Here is a 22,975-nt window from a genome sequence, read left to right on the forward strand (position 1 = left end):
GCGCGTGCGCGTGCGCACGCTCAAGAGAGAGAGACAGAGAGAGAGAGAGAGACAGAGAGACAAAGAAAGAAACCCTGAAACTGTTAGGAAGCAAAACGTCTATTCTTCCCCTCCTCTTCCTAGGTCTCAGTATCTGTAGAAAATAACTTGGAAACTAAAGACAGAATAGTCCTTTGCAATGTTTACCCAAGTAAGAAAAGAAAAAGAAATAAATAAGAGAAAAAGGTGCATGAAGGAGATGCACAGTATACTGGATGGAGTAGAAGAACTTGCTGGATCCTCAGAGAAAAAATAAATTTAGTCAAGAGGAGGCATCATGTGTGAGGTGGCCTAATGGAGACTCCACTGTAGCCAGATGCATCCTTCCTATTTCTCTTAAAGCTAATAATCCTGCCCAGACTCTGCTCTCATTCTTGATCTAAACAGAAAGCGCATAATGAATGGTGGCCCCCTAGGGCCTTACCCTTGGCATAAAATCATTTTTTATCTCACCTTTAACCTGCTGCATTATTATTCTGTATTTGAGCTCAATTGTTCAGTCTGTGGGACCAATTAACGTAGAGGAGGAGAGCATAGTTTTGGGTTTTTTGTTTGTTTGACAAAGATCTTATGGTAGAGAGCAAGAGCCAAAGTCAATGGAAGAAAAAAACCACAGGATGTTGAAAATGCCTACTCTTTAGCTACTTAGCTTTATTTTAAAATTTAACTTTTCGTACGAAGATGAAATATCATATATTTTATGTATTTTATTTATTTCTTCAGACCCTTAGACTGTTCCTTTAAGAAATACATGCTGAAAAGTAAACATAGCTTAAGAAATTTGTGTTCTCTTTTTTAAACACGTATCTCTTTTTTAGGCTTGCGCTCAAAATTGTATGTTACCCGTGTGTGTGTGTGTGTGTGTGTGTGTGTGTGTGTGTCAACCAAAAGTTTGTAATTCTTAATTTTGGTTGTGGCCCAGGAGCTCAAGTATGAGCTCAAACTTGTGTAAAACAAAAGTCACAAACCTCCCCTAAAACTAAGTCAGACAGGTATTGGGATGAGGGGAGGTGAAAATAGAAAACACAGAAGAGGTGAAAATAGAAAACACAGAAAAGGAAACATACATACAGAAAACCTAAAATAATATCTCTGAATAATATATCCACATTACAGATAGGGAAATAAGTCAGTAAGGGGTTAAAGATCATGCCCCCTATTTTTTATCATCACAAGAGGAATAAATATTTTCAATAAGCCTATGTCTACCTTGTATGTAAGAGTACATTTTTAATTGTCAGGCAGAGAGCGATAGCTGAAGATTTACTTTAAATTATTAAATCTTTTTTTCAATCAAACATGTTGTTCATATATATTTTTTTTCAAGGTAATCACCAAGTGGTCCAAAAAGTATAGAGAGGTGGCTAAAAGCATGGTCTGTGGAATCACAAAAAAAACAGTGCTGACTCCCTTGGCTTTCTAATTATTCCTTTTTTAATCTAGGAAAAAATAATTGAACTGTTCCAACTTGTTTCCTTTATACAATGGAAATTATAAAACTCAACTAAGAGTTTCTCAGCATTAAATAATGTAAGGAAAGTGCTTGTACTGTGCCTGGCACACAGAATGTTCAACAAACATTAATAAAGAAAAGGGATAAGCCCATGCTTGTTTTGGTTTTGGTGTGTGGATGCCATCTTTCTAATACACTGCACCAATTCTTCACCATCTGCTAGTTTACATTTATTAAACACTTTTCAATGGAACTCAAAATACATGAAAACATTATGTTCTCAAGGAATATGTTCCAGTTGGGGAAGTGAATATATATGTATACAACTAAGAATTCTTGCACAATGTATACAAATGGTACAGAACATCTTTATAAATGGACATTGAATATCCTTGTTTTAAGAATTCAATAAGGTTTTCTGACAGGGCACGATCATTTCATATTTAGTTATCTTTTTTAATTCCCTGTGTAGATGGTTTATTCAATTCCATAAAGATTTGGAAAAAGAGATTCAGTAGGAGCTTCTCATATTGATTTGGGGAGGGTTCTTAAGTTTCTTTTTAATAATCCTCCCATATCCTTTTCAGTGTTTCTTCTTTCTTAGCACAAAGCAAGTTATGGTTCAATTGACTTTCTGTCTACTTAATAAATATTGATATATTGGATGCTTTCGAGCATGGCCACGCGTGATCCATCTTTAAAGGTAGAGTCGTTATTCAGGGAGGTTGCAATTTATTTATTCCTCATTCATTCTCTCATCTTTTGAGAGGGATCATTATGCAAATATTGAACACATTCATGCAATGAAAAACAAAACAAAACACTAGCTTTTTAATAGCTGTTGAAAACGAGATCTCATCCACAGCACAATGGAGTGAATACAGACCCTATTGTGCACATCTTATTAGTATATTTTCTTTAGATAACAGGAAAAGGTAATTGAAGGTAAAATGTGCAATTTTCTGATTGTAAGAGCTGCAGTATACTGCACTGATCGAGGAAACAAAAAATATGTATTCCTTTCACTGGGAATCTACAGGCATAAGATTAATAACTCAATCTTGAATAGAACATAATTATATGATCTCTCAAGGTGTGTTTCAGATACCTAAGAATTCATGACTTGTGTATACTTAAATAGTTGGATTCTTATGTATATTATTGTAAGAATAGGACTGTTTAAATGTGTTTACATGTAAATAAGATTAACCTGTTATTTGTATTATTGTGTTTACACTATTGTCAATTCAGTCCCCCGGTTCCATGCTGTTTAATTCATTTACTTTATTGGCTAGTAATTAAGAAATAAACACACTTTAGAACATATTTTTAAAACATTATCTTTCAATTCCCTGTAAATAGCAGTTTGTTATTTCTCTATTTTTTTCCTTGACCTTCACATATTTGAATGAGGCAAGCTTTCTGCAGTATTATATACTAATAGGTGGGGGTCTTGAGAACAAAATTGTTTCATACTTTTGTATTGAATCTACTTCTATATTTCTTGTTTTTTTTTAAAAAAATTTAAGTTTATTTATTCTTGAGAGATAGAGACAGACCACAAGCAGGGGAGGGGGAGAGAGAGGAGGAGACACAGAATCCGAAGCAGACTCCAGGCTCTGAGCTGTCAGCACAGAGCCCCATGCGGGGCTGGAACTCACGAACTGTGAGATCATGACCTGAGCCAAAGCCAGATGCTTAACTGACTGAGCCACCCAGGCATCCCTCTTGTTTTTTTAAATGCTTATTTTTGAGAGAGTACAAGCAGGGGAGGGGTAGACACAGGGGGACAGAGGATGCCAAGAGGGCTTTTTGCTGACAGTCTAACAGCAGCAAGCCAGACACAAGGCACGAACTCATGAACCATGAGATCACGACCTGAGTCAAAGTCGGACACTGAACTGATGGAGCTACCCCCATATTCCTAATATGGGTGCCCCCCATATTCCTAATTTCTATATTTATTATACTTCATCTATGGTACTTAAGAAAGAGACATCTATGTTTGGCAAAAATTTAGTCTAGACCTAAAGTTTACCTTTCTGTAAAGTGTAAACATGGTTTCAGTTGTAGCAGTGCATCTCATTCCATGCAAGTTGCATTAGATGGCCTTCATAAAACCATTTGTGCAGAGTGCCATGAAAGCAGACAAATAGGAAATTTAAATCTAGACTTTGTCTATGGATTTGCTATATCATAGAAAGGGATTTTCCCAATTGTTTTATGGTCATTCACCTTCTCTCATTTTTTAATTTTTAAAACTTTTAAGATCATATTTTTCTCTCCTGTTTACTATTTTTTCTTTAAGATTTTAATGTCATTTCTTCCCATTACAATATATGTAGGCTGCAAATAGATATGAAAATGTAAAAACTGGGGCTCCTGGGTGGCTCAGTTGGTTGAGTGTCTGACTCTTCATTTCGGCTTAGGTCATGATCCCAGGGTTATGAGATCAAATTCCACATCGGGCTCCACGTTGAGCGTGGGGCCTGCTTGGGATTCTCTCTTTTTCTATCCTTTTGCCTCTCTCTATATATAAAAGAAAAAAAAAGTAAAAACCACCAAACTTGAACTTTGTATACAAATAACCACATTATATGGAAGGGATGGTGAAAGGCTATCTGCTAATTTATACAGATAGCATTGATGATGAATATTTTGAAGGAAAGTTGGAATGAATAAATGTTTGATTGAATGTATCATGTCATTATTCCATGAATATCTCTTGTGTATAGTAGCAATTAATTTTCAGGCTTTGAATGTTAAAGTAGCCTAAAATACAAGATAGGAAATTAAAAGGCTGGGGAAGAAATGAAATGATTTTTATAGAAAAAAAGGCCACTTGATAGTTTTTAATGAAAGTAGCCAATGAACAGCAATAGTTGAAAGTTCGTAAATATAAGGGACACATATGGGAATCCATGTACGAGTAATTGAGAATAATTCTAAATTATAAAAGTCACATAGTAATAAAAACTAAATTCATTATTCAAACTCTTTGTAGAGCAGCTAACGTGTACTTGGAACGATCTTAGCCACTGCAGATAGAGCAGTGAATAAGGCATCCATGGCCCTGCCCTCATTGGATTTACCTTCTATTAGAGAAATTATTTTAAAGATAAACACATTATTTAATTACTCATGACACATGGTATGAAGGAGAAAGGGAAGGAACAGGATACTTTGATTCAGTCTTGGTGCCAGGAAATACTCTTTGGATGAGTTCTGATGGGCAGAAAAAGTGTGGGAAGGTGGGGAGAATAGGTAGAAAAGGAGATCAAGTCAGGTAATAAAGTGACAACCAGTCACACCATTGTGACTATATAAAGGACTTTGGTCTTTAGTCGAAGAGCAACGGATGTCATTAAAGACTTTTAACCAAGACAGTGGCAAGATCAGATTTGCTTTATAAAGAGATGATTTGGGCCTCTGTGGGACTCCATTAGGTTTAAAACATTTCGAATCTACAAAGGATATGAATTTCAAAGCCTTTCTCCTACTCCTCTTTCTAGGACATCTCCAGTCTCTTCACTTTCCACTTTAAGAGAGATTGAAGATATGTGTGCTATAAGAAAACACTCCGATGCATGTTATGTACTGTGGAATGGAAAAAACCCAGAGTTCCAGGAGTATATCAAAATAAAGCAATTTATGTGCAACTAAGGCCCTACATGAGTAACATAATATTTTGAAAGCTAAACTAACTTTTAGCAGCACTTACTGCAAAGAAATAATAAGAGAAATGTGCCCTCTTAGCTAATTTCAAGTATACAATAATGTATTAACAATAATTGCCATGTTGTGAATTAGATCCTCAGAATTCAGAACTTACTAATAATTGAAAGTTAGTACTCTTTGACCAACATTTCCCCACGTCTGTCCCCCATCTCCCAATCCCTAGCAACCACTGTTTTACTCTATGGTTTGATTAGTTTGACTTCTTACAATTCCATATACAGGTGCTATTATACAGTATTTGTCTTTCTGTGTCTGGCTTATTTCACTTAACATAATGTCCTCCAGGTTCATTTGCGTTGTTGCAAATGGAAGAATTTCCTTCTCTTTTATGGCTGAATAAACCATCGTATGTATGTATATATATGCAAGATTTTCTTCATTCATCTGCTGTAGGACATTTAGGTTGTTTCCATAACTTGGCTGTTGTGAATAATGCTGCAATGAACATGGAGTGTAGACAGATCCCTTTTAGACATACTGATATCACTCCTTTTGGATATATACCCAGAAGAGGTATCACTAAATCATATGGTAGTTCTAATTATTAGAACTAAGTTTTAATTTTTTGAGGAAACTTCATAATGTTTCCATAGTGGCTGCACCAATTTATAGGGTTCCCTTTTCCCCACACTCTTGCCAACACCTGTTATCAACATATTACTTGATAATTTAAGGAGTTGCTTAATATTTTGCACTGAATATTCATTAATGGAATAAAATTCATTGACTTTCTCATTTTTAAAATTCCCTTTGGGGTGCCAGAGTCAGTTAAGTGTCTGACCTCACCTCAGGTCATGATCTCACAGTTCATGAGTTTGAGCCCCATCTCGGGCTCTGTGCTGACAGCTCAGAGACTGAATCCTGCTTTGGATTCTGTGCCTCCCTCTCTCTCTGTCCCTTCCCTGCTCACACTCTGCCTCTCTCTCTTTCATAAATAAATAAACATTAAAAAATTAAAAAAATAAAATACCTTTTTAAATTTTAATCATAAAATTGCCATTTATTGACATAATTTTAAAATTACATGAAGATAACACATTTACAGACAAAAAGAACTGTTCTGTAAATATAAATTTGTCTTCAGTTTCTGTTAATAACTAGCATTTCTGTTTAATGTGACTTAATCTCATGTTAAATTTTGAAAAGGCTTCTTCAGCTCTTACTATAATATCCAGTACCTAGGTCATTTCTAAAATGTACCTGTGGGACAGAAATTTGTTATTCTAGTTCAAATGAGTAATAAATTCCAATATCATTCATTAATTTCAAAATGCATATTTTTTGAGAAAACAAGTTTCCTGTAGTAACGCCAGAAATTGTCTTAATGTTGAGTTAATGATGGGGACCATGTGCTTGTACATATAAAGAATAGTTTTCTAAAAGACCTAATGGTCATTCCTCTGTATCTGGAATGGGAATTCCAAATGTTTTTGGCCAAAGAAACTTGGGAAAAAACAGTATAACTAAGAAAATAGAATTGTGACCTAGCAGCTGATACAAGCATTTTTTCTAGCCAGTGAGTTTATTAAAGTAGAGCTTCATGGCAGCTCTCTACTCCCCAAAGCGTAACACACCAATATCAATTCTTGGGAGTCATGCTGAGAAGAGTAACGGATTTTTTAAAATCTTAATGTACCTAGTACCATTTATACCTGAAAGTCACACAGTTTCAAAATTTTACCTCAAGAAAAGGACCTTCTGTACTTCAGACGATTGCAAATAACTTGTGACAAAGCAGTGCAGGAAAAGTAAGAGAGGAAAATGATTAGATAGATCACATTGATTTTGTTTTTAAAGTCTACCATTTCCAGAAGCTGAGGGTTTGTTTTTTGCTCATTATCCCAGAAGTCAAGGTTTCTCTTATCTTGCCCTAAGGAAAACCCCAGGCAGCCAGTTTCTACCTGACTTGAGCAATGTGATGGAGAGGATGCTTCGGTCAAATTGTTCGTGGATTCCTACCCCCAATCCATGGTCTGTTCTTATCACTGTTGACTAGGTGGTGGGATCCAGGACTACTCCTCAATTTTTTCTTAATGTTTAAAGGTCTAATCTGGAGACAGCCAGACAAGAGTCCTATTTAGATATCTTTCCCTGATCTTGCAAACTTCAGCCCTTGGTTCCATTTTATCCTTTATAGGAGAATGGTCTTTGCACGTCAAAGAGAAGAAAAAGAGAGAGAGTTTCCCATATCCAGATGTAGTGCTACCGTGGATAAATTTGGACTTGTCTTGCCTGGCCCACCTTTAGGCTTGTCTTCAAATGAATCCTTCTATCAGCTTGAAATAAAGAACTCAGTACACTAATTAAATTTAAAAAAAAAAAAAGACTGCATATAAACTTTGACATGAGAGTTTAATGGACTTTTTTTGTGAAGTTTTAGAGCCAAATGGAGAAGATAATTCTGTCACATGCCACATTCAATACTTCCTAAAATTTCTTTTCAATGATAACTGCTCTGTCCTGAATTTTCTTGGAAGCAAGGGTAGCTAGGCAGTTGTCAGGCATCTTGTATCTTTCCTGTCTCTCTCTCAATCCTTTTTGTCACAGCTGCTGTCAGTTTCTTGTACTTTTCAGACTCTCAAAATATCCTCAAGTTTTGTACTCCAGGCCTGAAAAGGGCAAACCAGACCTACTGAAATCACTGCAGCAAAATAATTTTCTGCCATTAGACACACTCCTGAGAGTTAAAGTGAGAACAATGCAGGTGACCGATAGTTTACTGGATGAGAGATATCGTGTTAAGTACCCTCACACACGGCACTTACTGAATACTAACTATGAATTTTAAACCATCATTTAGTCATTTACCACTTATCTATTTTCTTTTGTTAAACACACATTTTAGGCATTCTATGTGTATCATAGCAAGCAACATGCAGGGAAAAGGCAATTCCAGTGGAGTAGTGAGGCAGAACAGGTTTCTATATGAACACAGAAAATACTCAAACAACTCAAAGAGGTAAGGAAACTAACTATAAGCTGACATTTGGTAAATAAGTAAAAATTATCCAGATGAAAACCAGAGAGAAATTGAACAAGTGTTCAGAATAATATTGGAAAGTGAGAGAAATTGTTTAAAAACATGGTGATAAGGAGAAAATATCCTCAAAACACAGGGAAATAGAGGAATACATAATAGTAATGAGATAGGCACATAGAAATCAAATGAGAGAGACATTGAGGCCAGGGGAAATGATTAAATATCTTATGTTTTATATTGAGGACTTTGGGTTTTATCTAAAAGCCAATAGAACGTTAATTTAGGTTTCATATTCAAGCATGACATAATCAGAGGGAGTATAGGCAAAGGGCATCAACTTCCGGGTTAAGATACGTTGCAAAAGGAGCAAGTTGAGACAGAAATTCTTTTTAGAATGCTCTGGAAAAGTCCAGGAATAAGACAGTGGTTACTTGGACTAGAGTAGTTGGAATGGTAGTAGAAAAGAATAAATGAGCTAATGAGATCTTGACTAGATGCAGGTAAGAAAAACTGAACAGACTGCTAAATAATGTCTTCCCAGGTATGGGTGATTGGATAAGGATTTACTCCCAAGTTTCAGTTTTAATTTTAGAAGCTCTTTTTACTGACTTTTCATTTTACCAAAACAATGGATTTGCCAGACCTTCCTATTCAGTCTGGAAACATTCTGACTCGGGCCCATGGTGACTTGAACATCAGAGTTGGAAGAATCCCTACCCACCTCTTCAACACTGCACAGACCTTGTTGGTCCTGTGTATTGATAGTACAAGTGACTAGATTAGTGCAAGGTGCAAACTTAAGCAAAGAAGAAAGATTAAAGGGCAATCTTTTCCATTAAAATTAAAACTCAAGGTTTGGATCAGTCCAGAAAAGATAAACTACTAAAAGAATTTTGTTGAATGAGATACAAATTGGAAAAACAATCAGTGAACATCTAAGAAGGATTCTCAGATGAAATTTAAGTGTTTTAATTTGTGCTGTACTTGAGATAAAATTAAATTAGAAAAAGTAGATGTGTGGATGTGATTTATATAAAGTCAACTTGGTTATTCAATGAAAATACTCCCAAAGAGAAAGGCTTGACCTTACCTTAAGGGACTAATAAACAAAACTCTTGTTTTTGAAATAAAACTGAAAAGAACAAGTTATTTCTATAGGATACTTACATAAGTCCCCATTTTGACATTTTGATTAACTCTAAGGACAGATAGCATTACATTAGAAGATTTTTGTTTTATTTAAAATATTTCTGCTTGGTGATTATATTTCTGTCACATCTTAATCTGTGTATAATATAAAGAAGGCAATGATTAGTAAGATACTTTAACATGAAATTATGGAAAGCAAAAATGAATGGTAACTACATAAACTCAGAAAAATGAACACTGACCACACTACCACCTTTCCATCCAGTCAGTGGCTGGGGTTTTATTTTTAAATATCTGCAGGCCAATTATATAGAAAAAGAAATACTGATTTTTCTTAAAAAGTAGGCAGAAAGGTAATACACAAGAATGGGGTATATGCAGATAATTATTCTTAATGTAGCATTTCTCTAAGCTTCTAACATTAATCAAAGTCTTATTTTGTACATCTATATATTTATTTAGCTTTCAGTACAATGACATTTTAGGCATGGAATGATAGCTATCTAAGTATATATACAATCTATTTTTACCTAAATAGCTTTCTGTAAAGAAAAGTGTAATAAGACTAAAGACATAGTATGAGTTTTGAATATCTATTAATCTAACTGAATAAGCATTGAAACTGTACTTAATAGATGCAAATTAATGTTATTATCTCAAATGCACAAGGGATTTATATTTTTCCAAGAATAGTATTGTATTTGATAAAGTAATTGAAGTTTTTTTTTTTCCATAGAAAAAGTTACATATGTATCTGTGTATATAAGTTTTGGAAAAAAATATTCTGGATAAGAAACAGGCTTCATACTAAATTTTAGTATTGATCTTATTTCTTTCATAAATTGTGATTAAGGTTACTTGTAATTACCTCATCTTTTATATATGATATTTTTACCTTAACTCATAAATTATTCATATTTCTAAATGTTAAATGATACATTGTATTCTCCTTAAGGTGGTCATGAATTGCAATCATTTGGATGTGCTTGGTCTTGTTTATTCTATATTAAAAGTAAGCTATGAAAATTCCATATCAAACCATAGCTCAAGACATTTTCTTCGTAAGCTCTATTTCTAAATGTTAAATATATCAAAATTTAGATTGCCAAAAATAGTTAATATGCAGTTGTTCAGAGTTTTCTCCAACTGGCAAGAGTGTATTTGTGAGCATGTCCAAGGGGGTGGATTCTTGAGATAACCATTATAGTGATAGTGTGTGTCAGACAACAGAACTGGCTGTCCAGGGACTGTGGGCAGCATGGGATAGTGTGTGTGATCAATCTGGAATGCTCTTCATAGAAGGGTAGGGGGTGGTGGAGTGAGGAAAAGATCCAACATAACAAGTAATAAAGAGATCTTCAGGGAAAGTGATGGATTTTTGAGTTTCAGGATGCTGGAAGATAGAAAATAGAATTTTAATAGAATTTACTCTTCATGTGTAGTTGCATTTACCTTTTATATGTTTGCAGAAGTTACTGGTTAACATTGTAGTTGGACCCTGCTCCTCTAATTACTACAACAATCTGGAAGATCACATCGGTGTAAGATTTTGAAATTATTTCCAGTGTAATAAATTTCAATTCTGGATAATTTATTGGATAAAATATATTCCAGATGTTAGTGATTAATGTAGGTTTGAGAATCTCCTATCTGAAGCCTAAGCAAAGAAAATCTTACATTTTTAAAGTTTATTTATTTTGAGAAAGAGAGATACAGTCAGAGACAGTGTGGGCACACTTGTGAGCACAGAGGGGGAGAGAGAGAATCCCAAGGAGGCTTCATACTGTCAGTGCTGAGCCTGGGGTGGAGCTCAGTCTCATGAACCATGAGATCATGACCTGAGCTGAAATCAAGAGTCAGTAGCTCAACTGACTGAGCCACCCAGGTGCCCCAAAGAAAATCTGATTCTTAATATCAATGCCTAATCTGCCTAATAGAAGCTTTTCACATACACAATGTAATCATACCTACCATGGAAGGATTTAGATTTCATTGTGTTGATTTTTTTTTAATGTCCATGAATCTTTAAGTATAGAATTCAACTTACCTTGTACATTTTCTGGTTGTATTTTGCTACTGATAGAATCGTGAGTCAGATGTCTTGGGTGCTGTTGGTGGTATGCAAGAAAACGTTTAATAATTGGCTTGCATCACTTTCTCTGTCACACACACACACACACACACACACACACACACACACACACCAAAACCGGAATTGCACTATTTTCTGATTTCTGTGTTTTGTAAACACTACTAACAGAGCTTATTTCCAGTCTCCAATATGACATTGCTAAATGTGGAGATTTATACTTTTACAGTATTTCTAGCATACAGACTTAAAAAACCTTAAGAGCATAAATATAGTATAATAGGAAGTATTTAAAATATAAATAGTAAATATATAAAATATATATAAATACATACATCATATATATAAAATAGTAAAATAGGAAGTTGTGGGTTTTGACTATTTTACTGTAAATAAGTTGTAAATTAAAATGATAAAAATTAAAATCTTTAAAAATGTGTGTGTTGAACCACTGGCCCCCAGATTCCTGACAATTGCCAGCATGTGTCTTAAAAGACATAATCTCGGGGCGCCTGGGTGGCGCAGTCGGTTAAGCGTCCGACTTCAGCCAGGTCACGATCTCGCGGTCTGTGAGTTCGAGCCCCGCGTCAGGCTCTGGGCTGATGGCTCAGAGCCTGGAGCCTGTTTCCGATTCTGTGTCTCCCTCTCTCTCTGCCCCTCCCCCGTTCATGCTCTGTCTCTCTCTGTCCCAAAAATAAATTAAAAACGTTGAAAAAAAAATTAAAAAAAAAAAGACATAATCTCTATAGAACAGAAATATTGTCTCAATCTAGTTTACTCCGTACCATATTAACAGGCATTAATCATTTTTTCTATCATTTATTGTTATAAAATTAACCATTGCCTGTTATGTTTTCCCATATAATTGCAGATATATTTTAATAATGGAAATGATCACAAGGTACTATAAGTTTTTGTGGGTCCTCGCTAAACTCTGAAGTCTTTGAAGGTGGGGTAGATATGGTTTAGGATTTTTGATTGGTCCATGTACGTTGTTGTCACATTCCACATCCCCAAGAACAACTGCAGCGACTGGTCCAAAGGCTATTTTCAGTGTGTGTTTGTTTTTTGGTTGGTTGAATGAATAAAAGATACAGAAACTTAAATGCTCAGGAGCACCTGGATGGCTCAGTCAGTTAAGTGTCCGACTTGGGCTCAGGTCATGATCTTGTGGTCTCTGAGTTAGAGCCCTGCATCAGGGCTTGCTGCTGTTAGCACAGAGCCCTTTCAGCTCCTTTGTGCCCCCCTCACTCTCTGTCCCTCCCCCACTCATTCTCTCTGTCTCCCTCTCCCTCTCTCCCTCTCTCTCTCCCTCTCTTTCTCTCTCAAAAAGGAATAAACATTAAACAGATCATTTTTTAAAAAAAGAAGAACTCATATATTTAAGGACCCATATATTTAAATATAAACATTATTTGCAAAGTTACCTCCATTTTCTCTTTCAGTTGGTAGAAAGGGTGGTGGAGACTGACAGAGCAGTGGTATAAACATCCAAGTTCCTTTCAGTAGATTGAAACTACCAATAAAGTAGAAATAATCTGTTGCATTTGAGCAAATGAGAGTTTGAATGTTTATGCAGTTTATTAGGGTTATTTTCTCATTCTCTCTTTCCGAATTAGTATTAGTGAATTCAATATACATATATTTTACATAAAGATAGAATCGTTTTGGAAAAGCATTAGGATTCTTAACTGTGATGTTTAGTACAATTTGAGGGTAAAGTATTTTTTTCCCTCATGAGAATCTATCTCTAAAGTTAAAAGAGGAATTTAGTTAGAAAAATATGAACTAAGATGGAAATACATATTTTATGAAGGTTGCCTACCTCAGTCTCCATAATGAAATACTTCTAATATCTAAAGTATGGTCCATCTGTATTATGTGCACAGATTGTCTGGCACATCAGCATGTACTTAATATATTCTCCATAAAACTTAACTTCCAGGAGCTGACATTTGTATGCTTACTCCAGTAATCATCCACTTAAGTAAAAGAAGCTACTTTCTTAATATGTTAAAAGTAGCTGGCCCTTTTTGAGCTTTACCTACCTGGTGTTGGGTATTTCCATACATTTATATGTCCCATGTACTATGCGGTGCATTACATCAACATTGTCATCATCATTTTTTCAGTGAGAATTTTCAAAAACTGTAAAAAATTCTTACATCATGTAAAATTCAATTTGTATTTTAGCAGCAACACTATGAGAGCTAGTGTTTTGACACTTTAAACATTATACATGTTATCCATGTTATTTATCATTGTCTTGTGTCTCTAGTCAAAATTATCATCTGTAATTCCATTTACTCATTGAATCTCCATATATTTTTCTAAGTCTCATTACCACACATTAATAAACACTTTTATTTCAAGGTAATTTACCTATTATTTTGCAACACAGTCTCCCATAGTTTAAATCAGGGAACAAATGAGTGCAGGATATAATTTATAAATTAGACTTAATACCACTTTCTTTTGCTTTGAATCTATGTTTTTCCAAGATAAGAAAGATCTGCAAAGCCATGTTAGCATATGGAGTTGCGTGTATTTTTGGGTTGAGCAATCTAAGAAAGTTACTTATCAATTCAAATATCATACTTGGGGGAAAGTTAAAATCTTAAAATATTAACCACTGTCTTAAGTAAAACATGACATAGGATTAAATACATTTTTTTTTGTTTGTTTTTTTTTTGTTTGTTTTTTTTATATATGAAATTTATTGACAAATTGGTTTCCATACAACACCCAGTGCTCATCCCAAAAGGTGCCCTCCTCAATACCCATCACCCACCCTCCCCTCCCTCCTACCCCCCATCAACCCTCAGTTTGTTCTCAGTTTTTAACAGTCTCTTATGCTTTGGCTCTCTCCCACTCTAACGTCCTTTTTTTTTTTTTTTCTTTTTTTTTCCTTCCCCTCCCCCATGGGTTCCTGTTAAGTTTCTCAGGATCCACATAAGAGTGAAACCATATGGTATCTGTCTTTCTCTGTATGGCTTATTTCACTTAGCATCACACTCTCCAGTTCCATCCATGTTGCTATAAAGGGCCATATTTCATTCTTTCTCATTGCCACGTAGTACTCCATTGTGTATATAAACCACAATTTCTTTATCCATTCATCAGTTGATGGACATTTAGGCTCTTTCCATAATTTGGCTATTGTTGAGAGTGCTGCTATGAACATTGGGGTACAAGTGCCCCTATGCATCAGTACTCCTGTATCCCTTGGGTAGATTCCTAGCAGTGCTATTGCTGGGTCATAGGGTAGGTCTATTTTTAATTTTCTGAGGAACCTCCACACTGCTTTCCAGAGCGGCTGCACCAATTTGCATTCCCACCAACAGTGCAAGAGGGTTCCCGTTTCTCCACATCCTCTCCAGCATCTATAGTCTCCTGATTGGTTCATTTTGGCCACTCTGACTGGCGTGAGGTGATACCTGAGTGTGGTTTTGATTTGTATTTCCCTGATAAGGAGCGACGCTGAACATCTTTTCATGTGCCTGTTGGCCATCTGGATGTCTTCTTTAGAGAAGTGTCTATTCATGTTTTCTGCCCATTTCTTCACTGGGTTATTTGTTTTTCGGGTGTGGAGTTTGGTGAGCTCTTTATAGATTTTAGATACTAGCCCTTTGTCCGATATGTCATTTGCAAATATCTTTTCCCATTCCGTTGGTTGCCTTTTAGTTTTGTTGGTTGTTTCCTTTGCTGTGCAGAAGCTTTTTATCTTCATAAGGTCCCAGTAATTCACTTTTGCTTTTAATTCCCTTGCCTTTGGGGATGTGTCGAGTAAGAGATTGCTACGGCTGAGGTCAGAGAGGTCTTTTCCTGCTTTCTCCTCTAAGGTTTTGATGGTTTCCTGTCTCACATTTAGGTCCTTTATCCATTTTGAGTTTATTTTTGTAAATGGTGTGAGAAAGTGGTCTAGTTTCAACCTTCTGCATGTTGCTGTCCAGTTCTCCCAGCACCATTTGTTAAAGAGGCTGTCTTTGGGGCACCTGGGTGGCGCAGTCGGTTAAGCGTCCGACTTCAGCCAGGTCACGATCTCGCGGTCCATGAGTTCGAGCCCTGCGTCAGGCTCTGGGCTGATGGCTCAGAGCCTGGAGCCTGCTTCTGATTCTGTGTCTCCCTCTCTCTCTGCCCCTCCCCCGTTCATGCTCTGTCTCTCTCTGTCTTAAAAATAAATAAACGTTGGAAAAAAAAAATTAAAAAAAAAAAAAAGAGGCTGTCTTTTTTCCATTGGATGTTCTTTCCTGCTTTGTCAAAGATGAGTTGGCCATACGTTTGTGGGTCTAGTTCTGGGGTTTCTATTCTATTCCATTGGTCTGTGTGTCTGTTTTTGTGCCAATACCATGCTGTCTTGATGATGACAGCTTTGTAGTAGAGGCTAAAGTCTGGGATTGTGATGCCTCCTGCTTTGGTCTTCTTCTTCAAAATTCCTTTGGCTATTCGGGGCCTTTTGTGGTTCCATATGAATTTTAGGATTGCTTGTTCTAATTTCGAGAAGAATGCTGGTGCAATTTTGATTGGGATTGCATTGAATGTGTAGATAGCTTTGGGTAGTATTGACATTTTGACAATATTTATTTTTCCAATCCATGAGCAGGGAATGTCTTTCCATTTCTTTAAATCTTCTTCAATTACCTTCATAAGCTTTCTATAGTTTTCAGCATACAGATCCTTTACATCTTTGGTTAGATTTATTCCTAGGTATTTTATGCTTCTTGGTGCAATTGTGAATGGGATCATTTTCTTTATTTGTCTTTCTGTGGCTTCATTGTTAGTGTATAAGAATGCAACTGATTTCTGTACATTGATTTTGTATCCTGCAACTTTGCTGAATTCATGTATCAGTTCTAGCAGACTTTTGGTGGAGTCTATCGGATTTTCCATGTATAATATCATGTCATCTGCAAAAAGCGAAAGCTTGACTTCATCTTTGCCAATTTTGATGCCTTTGATTTCCTTTTGTTGTCTGATTGCTGATGCTAGAACTTCCAGCACTATGTTAAACAACAACGGTGAGAGTGGGCATCCGTGTCGTGTTCCTGATCTCAGGGAAAAAGCTCTCAGTTTTTCCCCATTGAGGATGATGTTAGCTGTGGGCTTTTCATAAATGGCTTTTATGATCTTTAAGTATGTTCCTTCTATCCCGACTTTCTCCAGGGTTTTTATTAAGAAAGGGTGCTGGATTTTGTCAAAGGCCTTTTCTGCATCGATTGACAGGATCATATGGTTCTTCTCTTTTTTTTTGTTAATGTGATGGATCACGTTGATTGATTTGCGAATGTTGAACCAGCCCTGCATCCCAGGAATGAATCCCACTTGATCATGGTGAATAATTCTTTTTATATGCTGTTGAATTCGATTTGCTAGTATCTTATTGAGAATTTTGGCATCCATATTCATCAGGGATATTGGCCTGTAGTTCTCTTTTTTTACTGGGTCTCTGTCTGGCTTAGGAATCAAAGTAATACTGGCTTCATAGAATGAGTCTGGAAGTTTTCCTTCCCTTTCTATTTCTTGGAATAGCTTGAGAAGGATAGGTATTATCTCTGCTTTAAACGTCTGGTAGAACTCCCCTGGGAAACCATCTGGTCCTGGACTCTTATTTGTTGGGAGATTTTTGATAACCGATTCAATTTCTTCGCTGGTTATGGGTCTGTTCAAGCTTTCTATTTCCTCCTGATTGAGTTTTGGAAGCGTGTGGGTGTTCAGGAATTTGTCCATTTCTTCCAGATTGTCCAATTTGTTGGCATATAATTTTTCATAGTATTCCCTGATAATTGTTTGTATCTCTGAGGGATTGGTTGTAATCATTCCATTTTCATTCATGATTTTATCTATTTGGGTCATCTCCCTTTTCTTTTTGAGAAGCCTGGCTAGAGGTTTGTCAATTTTGTTTATTTTTTCAAAAAACCAACTCTTGGTTTCGTTGATCTGCTTTACCGTTTTTTTAGATTCTATATTGTTTATTTCTGCTCTGATCTTTATTATTTCTCTTCTTCTGCTGGGTTTAGGCTGCCTTTGCTGTTCTGCTTCTATTTCCTTTAGGTGTGCTGTTAGATTTTGTATTTGGGATTTTTCTTGTTTCTTGAGATAGGCCTGGATTGCAATGTATTTTCCTCTCAGGACTGCCTTCGCTGCGTCCCAAAGCGTTTGGATTGTTGTATTTTCATTTTCGTTTGTTTCCATATATTTTTTGATTTCTTCTCTAATTGCCTGGTTGACCCATTCATTCGTTAGTAGGGTGTTCTTTAACCTCCATGCTTTTGGAGGTTTTCCAGACTTTTTCCTGTGGTTGATTTCAAGCTTCATAGCATTGTGGTCTGAAAGTATGCATGGTATAATTTCAATTCTTGTAAACTTATGAAGGGCTGTTTTGTGACCCAGTATATGATCTATCTTGGAGAATGTTCCATGTGCACTCGAGAAGAAAGTATATTCTGTTGCTTTGGGATGCAGAGTTCTAAATATATCTGTCAAGTCCATCTGATCCAGTGTCTCATTCAGGGCCCTTGTTTCTTTATTGACCGTGTGTCTAGATGATCTATCCATTTCTGTAAGTGGGGTGTTAAAGTCCCCAGCAATTACCATATTCTTATCAATAAGGTTGCTTCTGTTTATGAGTAATTGTTTTATATATTTGGGGGCTCCGGTATTCGGCGCATAGACATTTATAATTGTTAGCTCTTCCTGATGGATAGACCCTGTAACTATTATATAATGTCCTTCTTCATCTCTTATTACAGCCTTTAATTTAAAGTCTAGTTTGTCTGATATAAGTATGGCTACTCCAGCTTTCTTCTGGCTTCCAGTAGCATGATAAATAGTTCTCCATCCCCTCACTCTGAATCTAAAGGTGTCCTCAGGTCTAAAATGAGTCTCTTGTAGACAGCAAATAGATGGGTCTTGTTTTTTTATCCATTCTGATACCCTATGTCTTTTGGTTGGCGCATTTAATCCATTTACATTCAGTGTTATTATAGAAAGATACGGGTTTAGAGTCATTGTGATGTCTGTATGTTTTATGCTTGTAGTGATGTCTCTGGTACTTTGTCTCACAGGGTCCCCCTTAGGATCTCTTGTAGGGCTGGTTTAGTGGTGACAAATTCCTTCAGTTTTTGTTTGTTTGGGAAGACCTTTATCTCTCCTTCTATTCTAAATGACAGACTTGCTGGATAAAGGATTCTCGGCTGCATATTTTTGCTGTCTAGCACCCTGAAAATCTCGTGCCAATTCTTTCTGGCCTGCCAAGTTTCAAAAGAGAGATCAGTCACGAGTCTTATAGGTCTCCCTTTATATGTGAGGGCACGTTTACCCCTTGCTGCTTTCAGAATTTTCTCTTTATCCTTGTATTTTGCCAGTTTCACTATGATATGTCGTGCAGAAGATCGATTCAAGTTACGTCTGAAGGGAGTTCTCTGTGCCTCTTGGATTTCAATGCCTTTTTCCTTCCCCAGTTCAGGGAAGTTCTCAGCTATGATTTCTTCAAGTACCCCTTCAGCACCTTTCCCTCTCTCTTCCTCCTCTGGGATACCAATTATGCGTATATTATTTCTTTTTAGTGTATCACTTAGTTCTCTAATTTTCCCCTCATACTCCTGGATTTTTTTATCTCTCTTTTTCTCAGCTTCCTCTTTTTCCATAACTTTATCTTCTAGTTCACCTATTCTCTCCTCTGCCTCTTCCATCCGAGCCGTGGTGGTTTGCATTTTGTTTTGCATTTCCTTTAAAGCGTTTTTCAGCTCCTCGTGACTGTTCCTTAGTCCCTTGATCTCTGTAGCAAGAGATTCTCTGCTGTCCTGTATGCTGTTTTCCAGCCCAGCGATTAATTTTATGACTATTATTCTAAATTCACTTTCTGTTATATTATTTAAATCCTTTTTGATCAGCTCATTAGCTGTTGTTATTTCCTGGAGATTCTTCTGAGGGGAATTCTTCCGCTTGGTCATTTTGGATAGTCCCTGGTGTGGTGAGGGCCTGCAGGGCACTTCCCCTGTGCTGTGGTGTATAACTGGAGTTGGTGGGCGGGGCCGCAGTCCGACCTGATGTCTGCCCCCAGCCCACCGCTGGGGCCACAGTCAGACTGGTGTGTGCCTTCTCTTCCCCTCTCCTAGGGGCGGGATTCACTGTGGGGTGGCGTGGCCTGTCTGGGCTACTTGCACACTGCCAGGCTTGAGATGCTGGGGATCTGGCGTATTAGCTGGGGTGGGAAGGCAAGGTGCACGGCGGCAGGGGGGGCAGGCTTAGCTCGCTTCTCCTTAGGTGATCCACTTCAGGAGGGGCCCTGTGGCAGCCGGAGGGAGTCAGATCCGCTGCGGGAGGTTTGGCTCCGCAGAAGCACAGAGTTGGGTGTTTGCGCGGAGCGAGCAAGTTCCCTGGCAGGAACCGGTTCCCTTTGGGATTTTGGCTGGGGGATGGGCGAGGGAGATGGCGCTGGCGAGCGCCTTTGTTCCCCGCCAAACTGAGCTCTGTCGTCCGGGGGCTCCGCAGCTCACCCTCCCTTTGTCCTCCAGCCTTTCCGAGCAGAGCTGTTAACTTATGACCTCCCAGACGCTAAGTCGCGCTTGCTGTCGGAACACAGTCCGTCAGGCCCCTCCGCTTTTGCAAGCCGGACTCGGGGGCTCTGCTTGGCCGGCGAGCCGCCCCTCCGCCCCGGCTCCCTCCCGCCAGTCCGTGGAGCGCGCACCGCCTCGCCGCCCTTCCTACCCTCTTCCGTGGGCCTCTCGTCTGCACTTGGGTCCGGTGACTCTGTTCTGCTAATCCTCTGGCGGTTTTCTGGGTTATTTAGGCAGGTGTAGGTGGAATCTAAGTGATCAGCAGGACGCGCGGTGAGCCCAGCGTCCTCCTACGCCGCCATCTTCCCAGAATCCTTAAATACATTTTATAAAGACCCTACTTTACTCTTTTGAAGAAAAACCTATTCTGGCAATGTATAAGATAATAACATAAAGGTGACTTCCCTAGCTGTTCAACTTTTATCTTTTAATAAGTCTATTTTATGTCATTTCTTCTTGTAATTTTTGGCTTTGGTTTGTTTATTTAAAAGGCCATGTAAATATAGTCATTCTTTTAGTACATGTTGTTGTTCCTCATAAGTGTTTTATTAAGCTAACTAATGAGTTCCAGCTTGTCTTTTGCTGGATGCCTTATTTCTTAATGACCCTTGATAAGGGAAAATACACTTTTGTCTAAAATCTCTTTCTAATCAAAACTACAACTTTCTCATCAAAACATAAGGCAAATGCCAAATCTGATTAACAACCAGAAAGACCATAGACAGAAAATTAATTAAGGCCCCCGAATGCCTGAACTTCATGGAGTTGTTTTAAATATTTTGAAGCATAACATGATTTTAGAAACTAAGACCGTTTTGAAGATCTTTTTAAATGTGGATTCTTAAAATCAGTGATCCACAAAAACATCTAAACCAACATTCTTCTTGATTCCTTGACCCACTGATAATAAATCCTGGTATCTAATTAAATTTGAATGAGTTACCTTGATAGTACATTACTGCTGGATTTTTCTTTTCTTTTTTTGTACAGTGTAGAATGGTATTATTAGCAATCACCTTACTAAAAAAAGTCTGTGGAACATATCTCTGGAGAAAGTTACAGCTCGCCTTTTAACAAATGAAAATGGCTTGACAGCATGCCAATGTCAAACTCTTTATAGATACATTTATCATCGGTTTAGGTGCTGTCATCTTTTTACATCAATGCATTTCTAAGTAAATTACATTTAAATGTAAGATAAGTCAAATGTAACTTTCAAATACATAAGTTGAAAAAGTGCTAAGATGAAAGACTGGTATCTAAAATAGAATTATTAGACAAATCAAACTCTTGATGGCCAAAGAATATTACTCAGGAACAATTCAGGCTTCTTTATGCTTTTATAATTGCTGTCTTCAGATTAGGCTACCAGATTTCTTTATTATATTTTCTGTTGTAACTTACATGGTCGTACTTATTTTTTTATCTTTCAGACATTTTAGAATCCATTGAAAAACTGTGTTCTTTATTCATGTTCTTTGATAAAATTTTAGCTGCCATGATACATTCTATCAACAATCAATAGTAAACATGGATAATAGCCAGAGTAGTCTCTGTGGTTATAGGTAATCTAATTTTTATTTTTGAATTTCATTTTTATAACCAAACAATAATTAAATGAATTTATGTGAGGGACGTATATTTATTTAATACATGACATATCAGCTACTCTTAACAATACAAAGATAATTAATACATGGCCTCTGTTAAGTGAGGGAACTGAGGCACACAGAGTGTAAATAACTTGTATGAGGTCACACACATAGTAAGTGGTAGAGCTTTAGATATGACCTTAGAAGAGAGGTGAGTAACCAATTTATCAAGGGGATGATGAATGGGGTAAGAAAAGAGAAGCTCACAAGCTGTGAGCCAACACTAAATCTGACTTAAGACATAAAATAAAAATTAAAAAAAATCTTGTGGAACACCTGTAAACAATTATCACAAAGAAAAGGCAGTATGTTCATAAAGTTTTTAATATTTTTTTAATTTTTTGAAGCTTATTCATTTTTGAGGGAGGGGAGAGACAGTGTGAGCAGGGGAAGGGCAGAGAGAGAGGGAGACACTTGTCAGAAGCAGGCTCCAGGCTCTGAGCTGTCAGCACAGAGCCCGATGTGGGCTCGAACCCATGAACTACAAGATCATGACCTCAGCCGAAGTTGGACGCTTAAGCAACCAACTGAGCCACCCAGGCGCCCCTATAAAGTTTTAAAAGTAAAGCATGACTTTGAAATGAATCTGTATAGAAATGAGAAGAAATTACTGAAATCCGCTCCTCTAAACCGGGTGCAAGAACACATAGAAGCACACACATTTTGTAAATGGTTAATAGTCTCACTAGCTGGACTGTATGCCTCTGTCATTCTCTATAGACCAAATTCAATGCTGTACACATAGGCACTCAATAAGTGCTTGTGAATTTATTAATTTTTCAATGAATAATGAGATATCTTTAAGTAGAAACAAATTTCATGGGCTCAACTTCAACATACCTTTCATCTTTGAAGAAACAGAGTTTCATGCTCAATTTACATCGTGGATAAAATGATTTGAAGACTCAATTTACTCTCTAAGAAATTTCTCCACATCAGGCAAGTGTTTAATATACTATCATAAGAGTTCTCCAAACAGGAAACTCCTGTTTCTGGGTCTGTCAGGGGAGGGGACAAAATACCAAGAAATTGATGAATTACAGAAAAGCAGAATTTTGATCTTGTTATAGGATTCTTACTAGGAAAAGAAAGTAGTCCTAAGACCCACCCACTGCTCTGTTAATAAACTTAACATGCTCTGAAGGAAGCTGTGTAATGAAGAGAAAAAGTCTATGAAATCAAATACATCAGAGCTCCAAGACCAATGTTGTTAATTACTATTTCTGGGTGTACCATAAGGTTCTTAGTAGTTTTCATATGAGGTGTATTTTTGGTAAAATAGAGCAAAACTATTGGTTTGAACTGACTAGACAATGA

The sequence above is a fragment of the Lynx rufus genome, unplaced genomic scaffold (genome assembly GCF_022079265.1).
Source record: "Lynx rufus isolate CCGP_SWC_20201006 ecotype Redwood Valley unplaced genomic scaffold, mLynRuf1.p SCAF_1, whole genome shotgun sequence".
Lineage (NCBI taxonomy): Eukaryota > Metazoa > Chordata > Mammalia > Carnivora > Felidae > Lynx > Lynx rufus.